The sequence below is a fragment of the Aquarana catesbeiana genome, linkage group LG07, assembly GCF_042186555.1.
Source record: "Aquarana catesbeiana isolate 2022-GZ linkage group LG07, ASM4218655v1, whole genome shotgun sequence".
Classification (NCBI taxonomy): Eukaryota; Metazoa; Chordata; class Amphibia; order Anura; family Ranidae; genus Aquarana; species Aquarana catesbeiana.
The window spans coordinates 187624473-187646388 of NC_133330.1; the positions used below are offsets into that span (position 1 = coordinate 187624473).

Below are 21916 nucleotides of genomic sequence, written 5' to 3' on the forward strand. Positions count from 1 at the left end.
GAAGCCACAGGCCAGAAGTCCGGACCTCTGCTGGCAAGAGAGCGGCATGAAGACAGCGGAGGAGCCGGCCGAAGAACTGGAACACCGGGAGAAGAGGAACCGGAGGGACCCCCGAAGTCGGAGAAGACCCCGGAGCTGTCTAATAAATTACTTAAAAAACCTGTGTAGTGTGTTTTATTATTGACACTTTTTCCCGAGGTGAATGGGTAGGGGTACCATGTACCCCAAACTCATTCACATAGGGTGGGGGGCCGGGATCTGGGGGCCCTCTTATTATAGGGGGCTCCCGGATTCCGATAAGCCCCCGCCCGCAGACCCCGACAACCAACGGCCAGGGTTGTCGGGAAGAGACCCTTGTCCTCATCAACATGGGGACAAGATTCTTTGGGGTGGGGGGGCCCCGCAGGGCGCCCCCCTTCCCCCAGAGCACCCACCCCCCCATGTTGAGGGCATGCGGCCTGGTACAGTTCAGGAGGGGGGGCGCTCGCTCTTCCCCACCCCCTTTCCTGACCGGCCGGGCTGCGTGCTCGGATCCGGGTCTGGTATGGATGTTGGGGGGGGACCCCACACCGATTTTTCGGCGTAGGGGGTTCCCCTTAAAATCCTTGCCAGACCTAAGGGCCTGGAATGCCCCACGACGGGGCTTGCAAGGTGTCAATCTCGCCGATAAAAGCGGCGAGATTCACTTCCTTTTCTAGTCCCGTCGTACCCGAGTCAAATTCAAAATGAACGGACTTGTCCATGTGTGGGCAAGTCCGTTCATTCTGAAAGTCCGCCGTAACTCCGGCGACAGTCCGTCGGAAAGACGGGCGGACCTAGCCTGCCGGAAAGTCCAGTCGTGTGTAGGCAAGTCCGTCCGTTCAAAAAGTCCGGCGGGAAGAACGTCGGACCAAGTATGCCGGAAAGTCCGCTCGTGTGTACGCGGCATTAGTTTTTTTTTTTGGATAATCTAAGAAAAATCTGTTCCATATTAGGTTCCTACTCTGATCGTACCTGTAGAAATCCTCCCTCTCTAGGGATTTTATTTTCAAAAAAGTTTTGCATTCTTTAAAAAGAATGCAAGGAAATGTAAACTACCACCTTTATATACAAATGGATTAATTGTAATTATGTCTAATAAATGTACCAACACCACATCCCGATCATAGTCAAGAGAAACATTTGGAAAAACTGTTGACATACTTACTGTAATTTTCCTTTCCTGAATCCTTCTCATATCAGCTCCTTTCCTGTAAGCACTCCAGGAATACTTCTAGCTAGCTTATAAAATTGTCCCTTTACCCAAGCCTCGCAATGAAAACGGGGGAAATGCTAGGCTGACATGAGGAATCAGGAAAGGAAAACACAGTAAATATATCAACATTTTTTTTTTTTTTTAATCTCTTTATTTTCCAATAGAAAAACATATTACAGCATGTACTTCTTTAACTTTCCCACTCTCGCAGGAGCTTTCACATAACTTTTCTAAATATTAATTACAACAAATAAAAACATTAATTCTGCGCCCTAAACCTTCGTGTTGATGGAGTGGTTTATTGTTTCCCTTCACTTTCCATTCCAACATCTCATTACTTTCTTTATTATTCTAGCTGTTCACTCTTTGGGTTTCCCAGAAGCCGTTGTAGGTTCTGCTATCCAGCTTGCCCGAACTCTCTCATATTTCTCCTCACATCCTCTATTAAAATATGTTTCTCTATACAGTGGCAAGTTGTCATTTACTATATATTTCTAAAAGGCTAATGAGGGAGCTTCTGTTTTTTTCCAATTCAGTACTATTGCCTTTCTCGCATAGAAAAGCAACAGGCTTACTTGTGTTCTCTTTGCCCTAGTGGGGATATTATTTCTTACCAGACCAAAAGACAAATCTCTGCATCCTGTTCTAAAGCAACTGATGTAACTGTAGTGATTACCCTTATAACCTCTCTCCAAAATACTGCTATAGCGGGGCAAGACCAGAATATATGGATAAAATCTCCTGGAGTATACCCACATCTCCAACAATCGTTCAATGGGCACATTTTATATAATCTATAAGTTGTATAGTATATTCTATGTGTTATCTTAAATTGTGTGAGCTTGTCTCGAAGTGAGACCAATATCTGGAAAGGGAATCCCCATATCTCCTCCCAATTCTCCTCATCTAATTTTGGGACATCTCTCATCCAACGTGCTCGTAACTTATATCTAATAATGCAGTTTTCACTAAATAAGTGTATATATATAGTTGATATCAGTTTCTATCCCAGTCTCCTTCTAGTTATTTGTTCTAATCCTGATTTTATCAATTGTGGAAAACCTTGAGGAAATTGGGCAGAAAGAGCATGGGCAAGCTGCATATATCTAAACGCATAGCTTCCTGAATATTCCATAGTTCTATCATTCCTGCAAAGGATATCATTGTTTCTCTCTGCACCACCTGAGATAACTTTTTAAACTTAAATTTGGTCCTAGCTCCTGGATCTTGGATAGAATTTAAATGGGGCAACTGAGGATGCTCCACAGCGGAGTATTTGGAGACCAAATCTCCTTAATATGTTTATCCCCCACTAATCCGGCTCTCCATACCTTTATAGTAGTTACCATCAAGGGGATCAGATCATATACGGATTTTAACCCTCAGAACAGCAGTGCCTGAAGTGCTTCAGTAGAATGTACCACTGCAGCCTCTATTTTGTGGCATGGTTATATTTATCTGGGTTTAACCATTCACCTGCCGTTACCAGCTGTGCTGCTAAATAATATTTATTAAAGCCTGGGAAGGCCAGTCCCCCCCTGTGCCAAAGGACGCATAAATGTATTTAGTTTTTTTAATTGTATTCAAATGATTTTGGTAACCATTGTTGTGAATTTCTAAACAAATATAAAAATTTAGGAAGAATTTTCATCTTTATTAAATTTATGTGCCCTAGCAGTGAAAAGGGCAAGGTCTCCCAGACCTTCAGTTTTCTCTTCAATTCCTGTACGGCTGGATTTAGATTCAACATAAAAAAATCCCCAGCCTGTCGTGAAATTATTATACCAAGGTATTTAAATTCTGTTACCCATTGTAATGGCAAATCTAAAAAAGCCGTATACTGCGCTCCTTTATCAATCGCAAACAATAGGGATTTACCCCAATTTACCTTAAGCCCTGTAACTTGTAAATATATATTTAGCATATCTAAAGCTCCTTGTAAAGATGGACCCGCATCACCAAAGAATAGCAGCATATCATCTGCATATAGAGCTACCCTCTCCTCCAGCCCCCCAATTTGTAATCCGCGAATATCAGGGGAGGTCCGAAGAGCCTCTGCCATCGGCTCTATTGCTATAGTAAAGAAGGCCAGAGAGAGAGGGCAGCCATGCCTCATTCCTCTATATAACTGAAAAAAAGTTGACAGCCTTCCTCCCAGCTTAACCGCTGACATAGGTTTATTATATACTGTTTGTATACAATTAATAAACACTAATGGAAATCCCATCCTTCTAAGTATTTCCCATAGAAAGGGCCATTCAATAGTATCAAAGGCCTTCTCTATATCCAAAGAGGCCACCATTCTGGATCCCTCATTAGCATAATGAGCATGTATATTAACATGTAACCCACGTAGATTAATATCTGTCATCTTCTGAGGCATAAATGCCGTCTGATCTTAATCTATAATGGTTTTTAGCAAAGGTTATATTCTCAATGTTAATATTTTAGTCAGTATTTTAATGTTTATATTCAATAATGCAATTGGCCTGTATGAAGCGCATAATTTTGGATCCTTCATCTCTTTATGTATAAGAGCTATGTGTGCCTGTCATTGAATCTGGAAGAGTCCTTTTCGATAACACATTTGTGAATATTTCTGCTAATTTTTGGGCCAAAAAGTCCCCATATTTTATATAAAATTCAACAGGGATTCCATCAGGGCGTGGGACTTTTCCCCTCGGGAAAGTATGTATAGTATTTCGAAATTTCCTCACTTGTGAGCGGTCTAACCAATGTCTCTCTCTCCCTATCCGACAGCCACTCGAGGGCTATCTGGTTCAAAAGGTCAGACATCTCCCCCGGGCATAGGTCGGAGGGAAGAGTTATATAAGGAACCATAATGCCTCTTGAAAGTCTCCAAAATATCCTCAGGATTGACTACCGTTTCTCCTTTTGGAGTCCTAACTTCCAGTATAAGTGTAACCTGATGTTCCTGTTGCTCCAACCTTGCAAAGATCTTTTGCTTTTATCCCCTTATTCAAAAAGTTTTTGTCTATTTTTATATAGTTCTAACCTAGTTATTTCCATCATATGCAGGTGTAGAGCCCTTTGCGCGGCCATCATTGTATCAAAATTAATTATACTAGGATCCCGGTTATATTTTTCCTTCTGTAATTCTATCTTTGTAATACCTATATATTAATCTCCTGTTTCTTATTAACTGCCACGATGATTAAGATATATTGCCCTCGCACATATGCTTTAAAAGCATCCCAAAGCATATCTAACGACGATGATCCAGCATTGTTTTCCCAATATTCCACTAACATTAATGACATTTTTTTCTGCTATCTCTATGACACCCACTGAGGAGCCAAACGCCACAGTGATGCATTTTTTAAAGCAGGGTTACGTATTGACAAAAACAAAGGAGATTTGTCCGAAAGGCCACTTGGTAGATATGTAGCTTCCACAACATCTGCCGCCAATGCCGGATCTGCAAAAGTTTAATCTATTCAGGAAGAAGTTTTATGGGAGGTGGAAAAAACCGGAATATACTTTTTTTTTTTTTAATGTGGATTTCTCCATCTCCAAATTTCTGTTAACCTCTCGCCTGTGCTCAATTGTATAGATCAGTTGAATACTGCTTGGGAGGCTTCGGTCTGTCTAAATCTGGGGATAGGATAGAGTTAAAGTCTCCAATCAATAATAATTTTGCTAGAAAATGTTGGATAATTTCTCTAGTATTACCTTTAGTATTTCAATGGAAGAAGGGGGAGGAATATAAATTGCTGCTATGACATACCTTTGTTGCCCCAGCGTATATACTAAAATAACATATTTTCCCTGTATATCCCTATATACCTTTTCTATTAAGCCAGAAAAAAATGTATTTACTAAGACTGACACCCCTCTCACATAGGAAGAGTAGGTAGCATGATAGGCTTTTTGAATCCACGTTTTTTTAATCCACGTTTTTTGAAGTCATTCATTTCCCTTCCAGTAAATGTGTCTGCTGAAGTAAAATCAATGGTGCATTATACTTTTTTACATATTGAAACATTATTTCTCGTTTGAACTTAGAATTTAACCTACAAACATTCCATGATATAGCGTGACAACTATTTTTACCTGACATCATACAGAAGTAGTAAAACAAACAAATAGCTCCACACTGACCTGAGCCATGTGGCTCTTAAATAGAACATTACCGGGGCAACATCACACCATCTCTGAACCCTAAGACACCAAACCTCTACACCTCCCTCCCATCCCACCCTGTCCTTTTCCACTTCCCTCCCTGCTCTATAACCCCATCCATCCATGGGTGGGAGCAAAAAGGACCTCTTCCTTACCCTTAGCCTCACTGACTATAGCTTTTATTCTATACCCAGTCTTTCACTTAAATTTGTGAATCGGGCTCTCTAACCAACAATTTACCCAAGAGACTCATTTAGGCCAAAGTTATGCTTACATGTTACATTACTCATACTGAGTTAGAATCATAATCATATTTCCCTATACCTATACCCATTTAAAAAGAAAAAAAAAAAACACACGAGAAATAAAGAACTAAAAAAAAAAAACAAAAAAAAAGATCCGCTTCTCCTCCCCTACAGCCTTACAAAAGTGACATTACAAAGGGAAGGACGGCCTTAATCCCCCCCTTCTCTCCCCCCCCCCCTCCCCCCCCCCCCCCCCCATTTCTCTCTTCCCCTTCCCCATGTGCTGAGAGAAAAGGGAAAAAAAAAGAGCAAAAAAGGGAGAGAAACCCTCCATTTGCCTTAACTCCTATTATCCCTGTGATCAACAATTTCAATCGTTTAACTAGACACTAGAAAAAAAATTTAAACCTTCACATATACATGCATATAGAGAATCTAGAAAAAAAAATCGGGGGTACAAAAACGGACAGGAGAGAAAAGGGGAAGAATAAATTGTAAAAGGAAGCAAAAAAAGGGGTCTATTTATCTAGTGTCCAACCCTTCTGCAGCAGCAGTTGGTGTCTCAAAAAACTGGGTATGAGTTCCGTCAGTAACCCGTTATTTACTAGGGTATATGAAACTGAATTTTGTTCCATTTTCTCGTAGTCTTTTCCGCACTTCCGTATAGGCTCTTCTTTGTTGCTGTATCTCAGGGGGATAATCAGGAAAAAAAAGTAGTTTGGCATTTTCATATTGCAAATCTGACCTAGTTCTGGCTGTTGTTAATATACGGTCTCGGGCTCTGTAATTCAGCAGACGTAATAGGAACGGGCGAGGAGGCCCCCCCAGCTTTGGTGATCGAAAAGAAATTCTATGTGCTTTTTCAACCACAAATGTCGCAGACATATCTGTAAAACCCAGAACATTTATCAATAATTTCTGGGAAAATTCAACTGGTTTATCTCCCTCCATTCTCTCTGGCAGGCCTATGATCCGGATATTATTCCTCCTCAAACAGCTTTCTGTATCAGTTGCTCTGTCCTGTAAAGCACTGATTTGCTTTCTCATGATGTGCATGATATCCCTGGGGGGATTTTACCAATGACTTTCCTGCTGTTTTAGCTGCCATTGAAGTGGGAGAAGAGCAGGGGGTAACAATTTGGTTTTTAACCGCATGTGGCTTACCTGGGGCCATCCAGACCCGCTGTTTAGGGAAGCCTCAAGTCTCTATCAATCTTCGGCTACAATGCAGATTCCACGCTTCCTCTCTTCTTCCCCTGCAGCCCTCCACACTCTCCCCCTTCCTAAGAAGCAGCCTGCAATGTCCTCCGCAATCTTCACAATCTCCTCTCCTCATCACTTCTGAACGCCGGCTTCTCCACTCCTCTGCTTTATACAGATAAGCTCCCGTCGCTGTTAAACCGAGATAAGGAGGGGGATCGGGGACATTCCACCATTCGTCCACTGTTTAGTCCTCACTACTCCTCTCACCTCTCGATTACCACAGGGAGGAAATCAGCTGTACGTGCCATCTCTCGCTGGAACTATCGCTAGATCAGAGCACTGCGTCAAACGTCCTCAGGCTCTCACATCCTCTGATGCCCCAAATATATCAACAATTTTCTCAATTCTTGGACCTCTTTGTGTCAACTCACTATGGAAAATAGCAAAAAATTCTAAAAACAAAAAGTGGGGCATACGAACAACACACAGAACTGCTGAAAAAGAAGTGTAATGGTTAAGAGCTGTAGAAATGACTATAGAAATGTCCCTGATGCAGCCAAGCAAACCTTATCTGTAATTATAATTTTAAGGTATTCACCATGCAACAACAAGCCATTGTGCAGGCTACCTCCACTGAAACCTTTGCATAAGATGCCCACAAGGAGAAAATGGGGAACAAGGAAAAGCAGGAAAAACTGGAGGAGCAGGGAGCAGATGGGAAGGGAGAGCCAAAACTGGGAACAGGAACAAGGGAGAGCAGGTACAAGGCAGCAGGATACAGGGTTTAGCATACAGGGCAGGACAGGAACAAAATAGCAGCTAGCAGTATTGGGCAGCAAGCAAACCCTTGATCAAGAGGCACTAATAGAGGAGGACCTAAATATCCTCCCATCAGCCAGAATCAGGTGGAAACTGATTACTGGGAACTGCTGGGAGACGCCCACTGTTGGACACTGGAACTACAACCCTCTGCCCAGGGAACCACAGTGCCACCCACAGGTGATACAGGTCCTGGCAACCCATTTCTTATTAGTCCTGACTGATAATATGAAAACCTGCACTTTTAAAGAATTGTATACCATGCCTTTTATATTCGCTTTGTCAGAAATCTAGAATGTTCAACACTGACAGAGAAAGCGGGTTCTAGTGTTTCTTGGAAGACTTCTGTATAAAGGATTTCCAAATACAATGGTCCTGGATCAGGAGATCCCAACATTATGATGGCAGAATCAGGAGCTCCAGCTTCATTCTCCCTAACAGGGGAAACCATGGCCTTTTCTGCCAATCCTAAATCCTGCTGGATTTTAGGTAGGACTTGGAAAATTAGAGGGAATCTGTGGAAAAATATAACTTAGGTGACAAATGCAAGGCTTTCTCAAGGCATTCTGACCCAGAGCTTGTGGGTCTCAGAACTGAGAAAAATAAAGAGAAATACAGGTTTTTCTCAGTTGATGCCATCAAATCTATGGATGGCATCCTCCATGCAACAAAAATTCTATGAAGATACTTCTGCCAAGGATCACTTCAAGTCTTCCCCAAAAAACTATCCTACTAAGCGATGACTAAAATGAACCCCAAACAAGTAAGAATTATAAGATATAAATGAAAACTAAAAATGAAATGACTATAAAACAAAAAAAACATAACAAGGGAGAGGACCAGATCCACACATCCTACAAGCCCAATCTATCTGGAAGACCTTCTGAAGAAAAAGTAAATTAGATTCGGTGGTAACCTCATACACTTCAACCTCCATTGTGTAGTGACACCCCCTAGAGAAAACCCAAGTAACAAGTTCATAGCAAATTTTACAAAAGGAATTCGTACAATATACACAACTACTAATAGACATATAAACCACACATTTGAGCCAGGGTTTTAGAGTGAACAAATTTGTAAACAGACCTACAGAAAATGTTTGAAACTAATATTCTCATTTAAACCTGGAACCTTTGTGACATCCAGTTTAAAGATCCATTTGATTTTGAGTTGAAGAAGCGACCTATTAATATTGCCACCCTATTCCGAACTTCCAACATAGAGCTGCACGATTCTGGATAAAATGCGTATAAAGATTTTTTGCTTAGAATAAAGATCATGATTCTTATGGCAAAACATATTTCACATTTGACAAAAAACTTGGGCTAAATACAATTTAGTTTTTTTTTTAATACATTGAAGTGTATTTTTTCCTAAAAAATTGCTTTTGAAAGTTCACTGAGCATATACCGTTTGACATAAAATATTGCAACAAGCTCCATTTTATTCTCTAGGGTCTCTGGCTAAAAAAAATATATATAATGTTTGGGGGTTCTCAGTAATTTTCTAGCAAAAAATACAGATTTTAACTTGTAAGCAACAAGTGTCAGAAAAAGGTTTAGTCTTTAAGTGGTTAAACTGCCCTCGTTTACAGACAGAAGTTCATCCCTTTGGTCTAAAAGAACCAAGAGATACATTGTTTCTCTTTATTGCTGATGATAAACATTTGCTGGCTGAGTTTTTTTTTTCCTTTTGACATCTCTGAGCAGAAAACGGCTCTGCAATTGTTTAACATGAATTGGGGAAATGCTGTGTTAAGATTGTGAGGGGGGTTAAATTGTGATAACTATTTTTTAACAGTTAATCATGCAGTTCTGTTCCAACATGTTCCAAAGGGAAAAATTTTATTGCGTTGGCATCAAATTTGTGAAACAAAACCACATGATGACTAACTGCAATAGTCATTTTACCATTTTTGATTAGATACCCATGGTCGCAAATCCATTTCCAAAACAGCCTTTTGGTTTTCCCAACATAAAGTTTGGCACGTACATTGCATAAAGTAGACCACTCCCATGGTTTCGCAATTAATGCCAGACTGTGGGGTCCACGTTTCCCCATTGAGTAATGGAAAGTTTTTTCCAACAAAAATCCAGTCACAAAAATTACATTTACCACATCTGAAGGTACATCGACTTACTTGAGAGGTGGTTACAGTCAAACTATTCACTAAATAGCTATGTGTAAAGTGTTACCATGGGGATTTCACCCACCTGTATGTTACTTGGGGCCTATTATTAATGTATTTTGGTTACTATTGGATCATCTAAAAGGAGATGCCAGTGTCTCTGTAAAATGTTAAGAAACTGTCCATGCTGTTGAGTAACGAGTTATGATCTGTGTAACCCAAGATGCTGATTCACGTTTCTGTCTGTGGATTAAAGACTCCCTTAACTTAATTTTTATCCTATTGAATGCCTTCTTTAGGCATTGTTTTGCTATAACCCTTTTTATGGAGATCTCTAAATTAAGTGATACTAAAAGCACACTGTTTAATTTGCATTGTCCCTTCTATTTCTGTAGGGGGCTGATGGCACTGTAATATATTTTAATCTAAAAAAAGTATCTTTTTCCTAATCAATGTAATCAATGTACAGCTGTCACATGACTCAGCTCTTTCCCAGCTTGTCTGCAGGGAAACATAAGCAGGAGGAGCTTCTAGTCCTCTGCTGCTGGCCACTTGTTAAAAAAAAAAAAAAACAGCCTTTGGAATGCATAGTAAAAATAAATAAATAATATCAATAAACTGTTTTAAACTGTTTTAAATTGGCATACAACTATATAATTGAAATCAAATCAAGCCCCCCCAACAGTGTAGTGTGACTGTGGGCTCTTTTCCCTGCTCAGTCCAGCAGACAACTTGGCGGCACTGTGGCAGGAGATTCCTTCCCCATTGCCCATAACTGAGGGCCATTCAAAGAAGGCTAGGAGAGGAGAGCATCATGGGACATGTAGTCTCAAAGATTGGCGGCCCCAATTTCCACAGGGAGGAAGCTACAGCTCGATCAAGAGAGGGATTGAGAGACGGCAGCCTGGAAAAAAAGCTGAGGGAGAGAGTGCTACAGGACAAAGAACAAGGAGTGTGCCGGCGGAAGCCAGAGAGAGAGCCACGCTGCCCATCACCACCAGAGAGTGTTACGCTGCCCATCACCACCAGAGAGTGTTACGCTGCCCATCACCACCAGAGAGTGTTACGCTGCCCATCACCACCAGAGAGTGTTACGCTGCCCATCACCACCAGAGAGTGTTACGCTGCCCAGCGCCACCAGAGAGTGTTCCACTGCCCAGCGCCACCAGAGAGGGAGCCACACTGCCCAGCGCCACCAGAGAGAGAGCCACGCTGCCCAGCAACACCAGAGAGCCATGCTGCCCAGCACCACCACAGAGCCACGCTGCCCAGCGCCACCAGATGGAGAGACTGAGCCACTGCCAGGGTAAAGACATGCTACACTACTGACCAGAGTCGCCCCGGGGAACTCGTCCAGCTGAAGGGGGATCACTGCTGTAGTTTCGCTGGGTCTGGAAAGAGGGCCTGTTGGCCATTATCCATCACTTATCCTAGGGACTGTACTACGTCTGCAGCCTCTGACTATGATAATGACATTGTCGAAAAGGGGCAGTGCATGGGTGACACTAAAATGATGCCCCCCCCTGAAAAAAGTTCTGCGGACGCCCATGACCAACATGTGTAACTCTATAGTCACATGGGCTGTTCAGATGTGATAGGGAGGAAATGCTCAGCATAGAAACTCATTTAAAACTGAGCGTGTGCAGAGTTGCCACCACAGCTGCAAAATCCCTAGCTGAATTGGGGACATAAAGAGAAGGTGGAGACAGAGAGCAGCAAGATTAACCAGTTTTTTGCAAAATACATAAAATTAATCTCATAGTGACTGAGTATGGGCAGCATGTAATACAGCATTTGTTTTTTTTTTTGTTTTTTTTATAATCGCTTTTTCTTTACAAATTTCAACATACAAATACACATTGCACAATATATCAATATAAATCTTTTCATTAACTTACACCACACTAACCCCCCACCCAGAGTAAACACCGGATCCTTAATCATGTCCTCTTAAAAAGAGAGAGAGAGAGAAAAAAAAAAAGAGAAAAAGCCGACCCACTTGCCTACCCATAACCAAAACTCAATTTGTGCAAAACATTATTCAAAATATAATTAAGAAGGGGGCTTTACAGCTCCCTATTACATGTGTCAAACAACCAACAATACAAAAAAAATATGTATAAGTAATAAAGAAAAAAATATAAGTAAAAAAAAGTGTATAATTTTGAATTACTATTTTGTGTCCTGTTGTGTCTAGTGTTTTAATTCAGTATAACTTCACTCTACTATTTCATTTTATTACCTTTCCACCTTTCATTTCAATCTACCCTTCTAATTGTGATTCCATTACGTGTTGCCCATCCTGTGCCTAATTTACTATTATCTTCTTCCTTTGATGACATCAATCATCTCTCCACTGTGCCTCCCAGAGGAGGAGAAAAGAAACAACACAAAAAAAACAACACAAAAAAGAAAAAAAAAAAGCCACCTCCTCCCAATTTCCCCCCACCAGATGCATCTCAGACTATGCGTTCCATAACGCAGCATTGCCCCCAAAAGGGTTTAATCCACCCCTATTTCTGAGGAGTAATACAGCCATCCTGCCCATGTATGTTTAAATTTATTCTGTTTGGTCTTTAACCATATGTATCCATCTTTCCGCTTCCATTATTTTTTCTACCTCTTTTTTCCAATCCATTATAGTGGGACATCCAGGCTGTTTCCAAAATCTAGGTACTAATATTTTGGCTGCATTTAGCAAATGGGGAGTAACGCTTCTCTTATAAAACCTTGCAGATGATGGCATCCCATGAAAAAGAAAATGTAATGGAGAGAATTCTATAGGTCTAAGTGTCGTTTTCTTAATCCAAGGGGCTATCTCCTCCCAAAAAACTTGAATCTTTGGGCAATGCCACCATAAATGCAGAAATGAATCCCTTTGGTTACATCCCCTCCAGCAGTTAACATCCGCCGATGGATATATCTGAGCCAATCGAACCGGTGTACGATACCATCTTGTCAGGAACTTATAAGACATCTCCTGTATATGGGAACTTATTGAAGTATGGTGTGTCGCTTCCATCAGCCTTTTAATCTGCTCTGATGTAAAATTATAGCCCAGTTCTCTTTCCCATTTTCAAATGAAATAGGGAGTTGTCATATTCTGGGCACTCAGAACCTGCCTATACATTCGAGACAACATAAATACAGCATTTGTTGATAGCTTTTTATGATGTGGGTTTAGTGACACAGATCTTACAGGTGCAGTTTCTCTTAATCCTCAAGTACTGACCATAGGGTATACTATTCTAAAAGTGTTACTAAACCCACAACAGTAAAACCAGTAAAGCATGCTTGTTATACTCGCTGTGGAACCTAAGGGGTTAATCCTCTGCATTGTGTAAAAAGGCTGTTTGATCCTGTCTTCTCTGTTTCTCCTTTTCTTTCACTGTCCCCAATCCATCTCCTGATAGAACAGAGTCTAGGGGACAAGCTTCACATGCTCAGTTTGTGTATTGCTAGAGTTTTCTTTTTCTTGGGAGGGTGCATGTGATCAGCACAGGGCCAATCAGCACTGTCCAGACAGAGGGTCAGGGGTCCTGCAGCTTTATAGGACAGCCAGAGTACAATGAAAACTCCTCCTACAAGCTTTAACCAGAGACTGATAGAAATCACAGCTATATACTGCTGATGAAAAAAGGTATTTAGCAGTTTATATTTACTAAAACTATTGCATTTCCATGTTCTGTGTACTGTGGGAGACTGGATATAGTGAATGCTGGGTCCTGGGTTTAGTAACAGTGATATCAGGTGTACTCTAGAAATTAGAGATGAGGTGCTAAATATACCCACTTTTTAAAGAACCAAGGTTAGAGGAGAATCATTAAGATAAAGAAACTGATGTGGACCTCAAATCTCTTCACTAATTGGAAGTTTGGGAAATGGAAGGAGTACTAGATAACTGACATTCCTTACAGGAGTAGCAGAGATTGCAACAGAAACATGGCTCTAATTTTAAACATGTAAAACTCGACTGAAAAAGTGGAACAAACTAAGTGGGATTAATCTTTAGTGGTCCACATCACATATACTGAGGGTCCCACCTATTTAGTTCCAAAATAATTTAAATTAAACTTTTTAACGTGCAAAGTTAAAAAAAAAACAAAAAAACACACCAGTCTGACATTGTCATGGACAAACTGGGTCTGTGTTATCTGCATGTTTGGAGTAATTTAAGCCCTAAAAAGTCCTGAGGCACAGAATACAAGCACACACTGGCAGATCTTCACCAGTGCACCATGCAAAGAGTGGTGGACTTTCTTGCTGGATGTACTAATTTGCCACCCTCTGATACAACCGTGCAGATGGCAGCTGAGCAAGGATAGAACCAGAGCATGTTACAAATGTGTGATAGGTCATTTCAGAAATGGGGCCAGGGAGGTCAATGAATAAGCAAAGTCAAAATAAAACCAGAAGTCTGTCACAACATAAACATGAGTGCAAGAACTAACATAACTGGAACCTTGGGCTAGGAAAAAAGCCTTTCTTTCTCGAACATCACGCGACACAGAGCCACAGTAATTACTGATGGGTTATATAGGATATCACTGGTGATTGGACACTGGCACACCCTATCAGAAAGTTCAACCCCTATATAATCCCTCCCCTTGCAGGGATACCTCAGTTTTTATGCCAGTGTCTTAGGTGATGGACGTGTAAAGATGTCCTCTGCTGAAGCTCCAAAGGGAATATCCTATATCCTATCCTGGGGCAAGCCAGGCAGACCGGATCAATTCAAAGTGTCCTTTTGTGGCCGAATTGGATGGTACCCGGGCCTCGTGTCCAAAGAAACAAGGTTTTACCTGTAACGCTTCTCTTTTTAGAGAGCTGGACCCCGCATATTAGAAAATGGTTTTCTAGCCTAATTTCTAGCCGGGTGCTTTACAGGTCCAGAACTGCAGGATCCCCCTATTCGTAGGGGGTCCCAGTCTCTGACGTTTTTTTTCAAATGGAGCCCACCATGAGAGGTGAAGATTGGGTCTGTGTAAACTGAACCCTGCGGCTGGATAAGGTAAGAGGAGATTCCACAGAATTTTCTAATTCTAGTAGGTTTTCTCCTTTAACCACTTCAATACCAGGCACTTAGACACCTTCCCGCCCAGCCCAATTTTCACCTTTCAGCACTGTTGCAATTTGAATGACAATTGCGCGGCCATGCTACACTGTACCCAAACAATTTTTTTATCATTTTGTTCCCACAAATAGAGCTTTCTTTTGGTGGTATTTGATCACCTCTGCGGTTTTTATTTTTTGCGCAACAAATAAAAAAAGACCGAAAATTTCAAAAAAAAACAAGTTTTTCTTTGTTTCTGTTAAATTTTTTTGTAAATAAGTACGCTTTCTCCTTCAATAATGGGCACTGATATAGCTGCACTGATGGGCACTGATACGGTGGCACTGATGGGCACCGATGAGGTGGCACCAATGAGGTGGCACTGATGAGGTGGCACTAACGGGCACGGATGATGGGCACTGATAGGCGGCACTGATGGGCACTGATAGGTGGCACTGATGGGCACTGATAGGTGGCACTGGTATGCGGCACTCATAGGTGGCACCGATGGGCACACATAGGTGGCACTGATGGGCACTCGTAGGTGGCATTGATTGGCATATATGGGTGGCACTGATGGGTACTTATGTGTGGCACTGATGTGTGGCACTGATGGGCACTGATAGGTGGGCACTGATGGGCACCGATGGGCACTGACAGGTGGCACCGATGGGCACTGACAGGTGGCACCGATGGGCACTGACAGGTGGCACCGATGGGCAATGACAGGTGGCACTGATATAGCATTGCTGGGCAGATCTGGTCATTGCTGGGCAGATCTTTGGCATAATAGTGCCAATCAGTGCCCATTTGTGGGCACTGATTGGCACAGATTGGGCACATGTGGATGGCCATGGGGTACATACCTGGCCATCCACGTTGCCCCTTCCCTGGTGGTCCTAGTGGCATCCCTGGTAGTCCAGTGGGGTGATCTGCGGGGGGGCTGCGCTGATAAACAATCAGCGCAGACCCCCCCTGCCAGGAGAGCCGTCGGTCAGCTCTCCTCTACTTGCGTCTGTCAGACGCGAGTGAGGAAGAGCCGATCAACGGCTCTTCCTATTGACAGCGTGATCAGCCGTGATTGGACACGGCTGATCACGTGGTAAAGAGCCTCCGCCGGAGGCTTTTTACCAAGATCAGTGTAGCGGTGTGTCAGACTGACACACCGCTCCACCGATCGCCGCGATGCGCGCCCCCGGGGGCGCGCTGCGGCATGTTATCCTGCTGGACGTCATATGACGTCCAGTCAGGATAACACAACCACTTCCCGGACGTCAATCCGCTATAGGGCGGGCGGGAAGTGGTTAAGGTAAATGCATGCAATGCCTATTGTGACCACCGGGGGCTACCAAGAGCACAAACCTTGTCATGCTGATGTCGGTCTCAGTGTTCATCGCTTCACAGCGTCTTCGGCTCAAGGTAGGATGGATGGGGGGATTTCTCATGTCTGAATGTTCCCCCCAGGCTAGGGGGAGGCCACAGGGGTCCAGATAGCGGTTATACCGCTCGGGCACCGCTGCCTCCGCCGCCATTGCCGTTTTCAGGCAGGCCCTTCACTCTCCCTCCTCCCCCTCCCCCAGCCTTCCTCCATAGTGTTTCCGGAGGGTCTGCCAGTGCGGTAAGCGCTCGTTTTTTTCGAAATTCGAGGGGGGGGGAGGTAGAGGGGGGGCGGGACGTCAGCACAGGTGCTTAGACTCCCACTCAGGCCAGCTGCAGGCTATTAAGGCACTCTGCACAGGTGCACACAGTCTTTGGAGGGACACAGAGCTGACGGTCGCATGTAAGGTGGGACACAGGCATTCTCCTAGGCTGCATTTACTAAGGTAACACCAGACTGAGCATTGGGTAGCAGGGCTTTTAGCCGGACTACATCGCTCAGCAGGCAGTGTTCATTTGTGATACCTCACACTTGTTGCTTTGCACTATTGGTAGAAGAGGTTCAAACACCCCAGAACCAGAGACACTAGGGGATCTCGTTTGGGTTCTGAGGGCCCCCTGTCTGCAGCATCCTCCCCCCCTGAGGGGCCAGGGACGGCTAGCCAGGGAGAGCCTTTACGGTCAGGGGCTATACCTGCTTCTGGCACTTCAGCCCCTGTATATATTACACAAGAGGTTTTTTCCTCAACCACTAATGGTTTAGAGGAAAGATTATTGGCCGTGATTACAGCTTCACTCAGTGGAAGAAAACGTACTAGGCCTTCCTCTGTTCCCCAAGACCCTCAGGAAGAGGAGCTCTGGGATAAAGGAGACGAATCCCTTTCAGAGGATCAGGATGGGACGGATGATTCCTCTTTGGAGGAATCAGGTGGAGAGGGACCCCCTGCGACTTCCCAAGAGGAGAAGGTCTTAGTGCAGATCCTTACTGGATTGGTCCGCTCCACATTTAAGTTGCCTGTACCTGAATCAGTTAAAGAATCCTCTTCTGCTTTGAGGTCACTGAAACCTTCTCAAGCAGCACAGGCTTTTCCTGTTCATAATTTACTTGAAAAGCTCATTTATTCTGAGTGGGATCACCCAGACAAACGTTTTTTTTCCACCGAGAAAGTTTTCAACACTTTATCCGATGGAAGAAAAGTTTATTAAAATGTCGGGAATACCGGCCATTGATGCCGCCATTTCCTCCGTAAATAATAGTCTGACTTGTCCTGTAGACAACGCTCAGATGCTCAGGGATCCTGTAGACAAGAAGATGGAATCCCTATTAAAGGATGTTTTCTCCTTAGCGGGTTCAGTGGCTCAACCTGCAGTAGCAGCGATTGGAGTTGTCAATATTTAAGAGACCATGTTAAACAGGTCATCAAAGTATTACCTGAACAGCAGGCCTAGGGGTTTGCTAACCTTCCTGCGGCCTTATGTTACATTGTTGACGCCATCAGAGATTCTTTCGTGCAAACCTCTCGTCTTTCTCTGGGGTTGGTGCATATACGTAGAATCCTATGGCTGAAAAAATTGGTCAGCCGAAGCACCATGTAAGAAGCTCCTGGCGGGGTTTCCATTTCGTGGTGAAAGGTTGTTTGGAGAGGACTTGGATAACTATATCAAGAGAATCTCTTGTGGGAAAAGCACTCTCTTACCTGTTAAGAAGAAGAGTAAGCATCCCTCTTTCAAACGGACTGTTTCCCCAGCGCCGGGGGCTTCAGCCTCCAGGCAGTCTCGACGGCCTCCTCCATCTGGCTCCAGAGACAAGAGTCAACCCCAGGGACAGAAGAAGTCCTGGGGGAAGAAGCCTACTAGGCAAAACACTAAGACCTCTGCATGAGGGGGCACCCCCGCTCACCTGAGTGGGGGGAAGACTGTGACAGTTCTCAGGGCTCTGGCAGGAGGATTTCCAGGACAGATGGGTAATCTCCACGGTAACCTTAGGGTACAAGCTGGAGTTTCAGGAATTTCCTTCTCCTCGGTTCCTCAGATCAGGTCTTCCCAGAGACCCAGAAAAGAAGCAGTCGCTCCTTCTAGCGTTAGAGTGACTTTTGTCGCAGGAGGTCATTATCATGGTTCCCGCAAAGGACCAGGGATTGGGCTTCTATTCCAACCTTTTTACGGTCCAAAAACCAAATGGGGATGTGAGACCCATTCTGGATTTAAGGGATCTGAACCGATTCTTAAGGATTTAATCCTTCCGCATGGAATCAATTCGGACAGTAGTCTCCACCCTGCAGGGAGGAGAATTTGTGGCATTGATAGACATCAGAGATGCATATCTGCATGTGCCCATTTTTCCTGCTCATCAGAAGTTTCTGCGCTTCGAGATAGGAGGGCGCCATTTCCAGTTTGTGGCTCTGCCCTTTGGGATAGCCACTGCACCTCGAGTGTTCACAAAGATCTTGGCTCCTCCTCTGGCCAGATTAAGGGCTGTCATAGCATACCTAGACGACCTGCCTCTTGATAGACCGGTCGGTAGCCTCTTTGAACGGAAACTTGAGAACCACAGTCAGGTATCTGGAACACCTGGGTTGGATCCTCAACTTAGAAAAGTCTTTCCTAAAACCAGTAAGAAGACTGGAGTATTTAGGTCTGATCATAGATACAAGCCAGGAGAAAATATTTCTACCCCAGGCAAAGATCGCTGCTTTAAGAGAGCTGATTCTGGCAGTCAGGACCAAGAAGGGTCCCTCTGTGCGCCTTTGCATTAGGCTACTAGGGAAGATGGTGTCTTCATTCGAAGCAGTTCCCTATGCTCAATTTAATTCAAAAATGCTGCAACACAGTATTCTGTCGACCTGGAACAAGAAGGTTCAGGCATTAGACTTTCCGATGCACCTGTCTCATGCGGTGCGTCAGAGCCTCAATTGGTGGCTCATTCCCGAAAACCTGCAGAAGGGGAAATCCTTTCTGCCAATTACCTGGACGGTGGTAACAGATGCCAGTCTGTCAGGTTGGGGAGCAGTTCTGGAACAGTCTGCGGTTCAGGGGGTATGATCCAAGACAGAGATGACCTTACCCATCAACATTCTGGAGATCCGGGCGATATATCTAGCCCTAAAAGCCTGGACTATCAGGCTACAGGATTGCCCGGTCAGGATCCAGTCCGACAATGCCACATCAGTGGCTTATGTCAATCATCAGGGAGGCACCCAGAGCCGAGCTGCTCAAAAGTAGGTGAACCAGATCTTAGTCTGGGCAGAGATGCATGTGCCATGCATATCGGCAGTTTTCATTCCAGGGATAGAGAACCGGCAGGCAGACTATCTAAGTCGCCAGGAGTTACTTCCTGGGGAATGGTCTCTACATCCCGACGTCTTTTGGAACATATGCCAAAGATGGGGGGTCCCAGATGTAGATCTCTTTGCATCCAGATTCAACAAAAAGATAGACAGATTTGTGGCAAGGACAAGAGATCCTCTTGCATGCGGGATGGATGCGTTAGTTATTCCGTGGCATCGGTTCTCACTGGTTTATGCATTCCCGCCTATTCTGCTACTGCCGTGACTTCTTCGCAGGATCAGGCAAGAAAGGAAGTCAGTACTTCTGGTGGCCCCCGCTTGGCCCAGAAGGACGTGGTATGCGGAAATAGTAAGGATGACGGTGGGTTCTCCATGGACACTACCGGTATGCCCAGACCTGTTATCTCAGGGTCCAGTGTTCCATCTTGCCTTACAAACGCAAAATTTGACTGTTTGGCTATTGAGACCCACATTCTGAAGAGTCGTGGGCTTTCAGGTCCTGTCATATCTACCTTGATCAATGCAAGGAAGCCAGCTTCCAGAATGATTTATCATAGAGTCTGGAAAGCTTATATATCCTGGTGTGAATCCAGAGGTTGGCATCCCAGAAGATATGTCATAGGTAGAATTCTTGATTTTCTACAATTAGGATTAGAGATGAAGCTGGCCTTGAGTACCATCAAGGGCCAGGTCTCAGCCTTATCAGTATTGTTTCAACGGCCACTTGCTTCGCATTCTTTGGTCCGAAACTTTATGCAGGGGATGATGCGTCTTAATCCTCCGGTTAGGGCGCCCCTAAACCCCTGGGACTTGAACTTGGTTCTGGCTGTGTTACAGAAACAGCCTTTTGAACCAATAAGTCAGATTCCTTTGGTCTTGTTGACAAGGAAGTTAATTTTTTTGGTAGCCATTTCTTCTGCTAGAAGAGTGTCAGAATTAGCAGGTCTTTCCTGTAAGGAGCCTTATTTGATTATACACAAGGATAGAGTGGTACTGCGCCCTCATCCTAGTTTTTTACCAAAGGTGGTTTCTGAGTTTCATTTAAACCAGGACATTGTTCTGCCTTCCTTTTTTCCAGATCCCTGTTCTCCGGAAGAGAGATCACTACATTCGTTGGATGTAGTAAGAGCAGTCAAGGCCTTGACTAGTGTAGTCCAGATGTATCCCATTTTATCCCATACTGTTAGCCACCCATACTCCACCCTCTTACCAACTTAAATAATGAGACCACACCTTTTATCTGGAGTATAAATGGCCATAGCAGCCTTTTATTAAACAACTGTATAAAATACCTCCAATATTAACTTAAATATATAAATCACATATAAACTCCGATAAAACAACATGTTTTAAACAATCTGTTGGTCAATGACGGAGCTACCCCAGTTTCACCACATATCCAAAAGAGTACACTGCAGGAACATATTTCAAAACTGATAAGGCCTCCAGCTGTGCCGCTCGGAGACAACCCCCTCCCGCAGTGCAACATACCGGTATTCCTTTCAGGAATACACAGGAGGGGCCATACTGTTGCTGACCCCCCACCCCTTTTAACATTTTATTTACCGCTACCGTCACTGACCAACAACAACAAACCAGCCACAGCCCGAAAGGATGAAACCTTATCCTTAAGGGCCCCTCCATACCCTCAGGGCCCGTTGTATTCCTTCCTGCAACCCCATAGTCCATAGATCCGTCCCCACATCCGTGAGGTGAACCCCATGCCTTCTCAAATAAAGGCCTACATTTATCTCAAGCTCTCTGTAGCGAATCACCATGCCCCCTTGCTGAACCAAAAACCTCCCCGCCACCTTGTTAACACGTATACGAGCCTTGTTAATTCTTACCACAGACCTAGCATTGCGCCACGAAGTTCGTGCCACAATATCAGACCATAGCAACAGAGTGTTCGGATCATTAGTGTACAAGTGCAACAGATCCGCCTTTACATCCGCAATCAGTTCCTTGACCGTCCTCACTTCCAAATCGTTACCTCCAGCGTGTATGACCAACACGTCCGGAGGTCTGTCTAGCCACGCATATCATTCCAGCTCTGAAACCACTCTACCCCACATCATTCCTGGTCTCCCCAGCCACCTGATAAAAGCCTCCCTTCGCGATATGCCTAACTGGGTCCCGTCTGGTCTCACATCACCTCTCCTTGCCCCCCAACAAACGTAGGAGTGTCCCAGTATCCAGACGAGGCGTGGAGACACTCCATCTGAAATGAAAAGACAACAAGGCAGGGTGATCTCATCAACACAACAAAACAAAAACCCCACTACCTATGTGTGAAAAACAAACTTATTCAACATACGGGTTTTTTTTGTTTTTTATTTATTTATTTTTTTATTCCACTGCTAATTGAGGGCAAATTTATGAACGGAATCTCTTTGATTCCCATCTACAGATCCTCCGCACAGCTGC

General features: G+C 43.8%; 1 protein-coding gene across 4 annotated transcripts in view; it reads left to right on the top strand.

Annotated features, from left to right (window-relative positions):
- LOC141103381 (coagulation factor XIII B chain-like) overlaps positions 1-21916 on the top strand; it is a gene marked incomplete in the record, with an annotated part of 968440 nt that overhangs the window by 655591 nt on the left and 290933 nt on the right.